The following is a 2950-nucleotide window of genomic DNA, read 5'->3' on the forward strand; positions in this document are numbered from 1 at the left end:
GATTAAACTAAATCCACGTCATGTTGTCAAGGAAACAGGAGTGCCTGTGACTGGCGGCTGTGGAGGAGCGATTGTGCGATTAGCCACTGCTTTTTTCCCCTTCCCCATACACTTCATCATGAGTTTTTTTTTTCAAGGAGTAGAAGTGCTCTGCCAAAACATGACATGACAAGATGAATTTTGTGTTGCACAATACAATCTACTATTTACGACTATTTACTATTTATGTGGTGAGCAAAAAGGGAAAACTGTTGGATGGGGCTTTTGTCAGGGTTTTATGTTACTTCTTTTTGTTAAGAAGTACTTAATTCTGGGCTACTTCAACCATATCACATTAATCTAGGAAAACCGTAGCTAGAACCCATTCAAAACAGTGCTGATTGTCTCGTTAGAATATTAAGTACCAGAGCTCGTAAAGACAAGCAGATATTGCTTGAAACCACACACCAGATTGTGTGTAAAGTGTAAAGTAAGAATCCATGAATATTTTCAATGACATATGGGCAATAATTATAAATGCAAGAACACTTAATTAATTTGGGGGGCCTATTAGAATGCCCCCCAAATGTGTGTATATATATATATATATATATATATATATATATATATATATATATATATATATATAAATTTTAATAACATAATGCACATATGCATGCAAACATAAATGTATGTCTAGATGAATAAAATTGTATTATTACATTTTCCTTACCCTTTAGAATATAATTATAATTTCTGTTTGGACCCATCTTCTCTCAGTGGAATTCAAGTCAGGACAATGCAGGAAGTCCCCCACATGAACATTTACTACAGAAAAATAAAAGTTTATTGGATGTCACCCTGGCCCAGTGGGAAGATCACTGAAACAAAACAAGTTTGCAGTACAGCAACCTTCAACACACTGGTCGTATGACCTGACTTAAATACCATTTGAGGCCATTATTTGGAGCAGAGCCTCCAGCATTGTAGCAAAAATAGTGCTTGGAGTTCTGCCCAAAGAGTTCAATTATCTTTTCAGAATCTTTTTCTTCCTGTTCTCAAGCCCTTTAAATACCATTTGGCAAACTCCAAGCCAAACCATTTCAGGATTTTGAGGCAACTTCTGCTCTTAATTATTTAATTAGCTCAATCATACTGCATCTTGCTCATTTTTATCAGCAGCAGCTACAGTCCACATCCAGTTGTGGTCACCTGTCATGACTTTGTGTATTATAGTACAAATAATAATAATAATAATAATAATAATAACAAGGATGAGAATAGGGTGACAAGCACTGTAAAAAAGTATACAGTTCAAAGCCCAAACAAGGGCTTTTCTGTGCGGAGTTTGCATGTTCCCCCAGCATCTGTGTGAGTCTCTGCCAGGTACTCTGGTTTCCTCCCACAGTCAAGTCCTGCAGAAGGGCAATTGGAGACTCTAAATGGCCCATAAGAATGTGCGAGTGATGGATTAGCAAATTGTCCAGGGTGCATACCTGCACCCACTGCATGCTGGTATAGACTCTGACCACACCCCACCGCCCCTCCCCAACCCTCATTGGGAATACATTATGTGGTTCAGAAAATGTCTCATGTTTCATAATTGCTTCTTTCTACATAAGAATCCTTTACAACATAATTATTTTAAAACAAATATTTTGATAGTTTAGCTTTTTGGTGTCCATATACTACTTTTAATGTTTAATTGTCCTGATACAGGTAACTTTGTTCTTCCTGCTTTTAGCCATTTCTTTAGATTCCAGTGAAAAGTTTTGCAAGGCTGGACAGCCTTCTGTGAACTTAGGATGCTTCTCCATGCTTTCTGTATAACATACCACTTGAATATGCTTGAAACTCTAAGACCTCAAGTCACGAGTAGCTAAATGCCATGTGGGGAATTAAAGTGTAACAGACAAAGAATGCCAAGACACACTCGGTATGAGTCCAGAAGGAAAGGAGGTATGAAATTAATTTTGGCCATTAGAAATTGTTGGCAATGCCTTTTGCTGGCTTCTATATGGTGTGCTCAATCAACACGTCTCTGTCATTCAATAAAAAACTCAAAATCCATGATGAAACACGCATTGTATTCTTATATGTCACTGAAACTGGAAATTAGTTGTAGGCCATCATGAGGAGCTTCACATGTCTGAAATTGAGCAGGCAAACTGGTCATCTGTAGCAGTACACAGGACTGGAAAGCGGGACTGCTTCTCCTTGGTGCCTCGTGGTTACAATGGCTTTACTTTTAAATTCATAATTCTGACAAATTAAAACTATCATTTTATCATTTTGTAAGACATACCCAAGCATGGGGGTAGGGACCATTGTCCTGGCTAATCAGTTCTCCAGCTTAGCTTTAGATTTTAGTCATTCTCAACAGAGAAGCAGATATTTTAATAAAGAATTTAATTAATAATTGAAAGTCATTTACATGCATTATTCTTGGATTTACTTGGTGATGTGTGATTTGGAGTCTATTTCATAGCCTTTTGCTGTTATACACATGAAGTCCTACATATTTGGTGGTGGGAACAATAATGGTTGTAAGGTTACTGTAACATCATCTACTTTGTAGATGCAAAGCATTTTACAACACCACATATCTGTTTGTTTTTAATAGACAATAAAAAATGTGGCAGTGAGAAAGCAATTTTGTTTGAATGCATTTGGTCATTTGAAAATACAATCAAAAGTAAAAACTTTTGTTTTACCTAATTATGTATCTTCTGCTGTTCTCTGATACCTATGAAATAGACATACAGGTAGATTACAAGGTCATGCAAGGCAAATACATTTATAGAAGTAACTGCTCAAATCTGTAAGAGCAATTATTATCAATAAGTGGGTTTGGGGCACATACACAGTTGACCCTTTGTCCATCACAGATCATACAAAGAAGTTCAAGCAAGGAACTCCTCAACCAACTGTTGCAAATTAGAACTCTCAGAAAATGAAGCTGACACTAATC

The sequence above is a fragment of the Conger conger genome, chromosome 8, assembly GCF_963514075.1.
Source record: "Conger conger chromosome 8, fConCon1.1, whole genome shotgun sequence".
In the NCBI taxonomy this organism is placed as follows: Eukaryota; Metazoa; Chordata; class Actinopteri; order Anguilliformes; family Congridae; genus Conger; species Conger conger.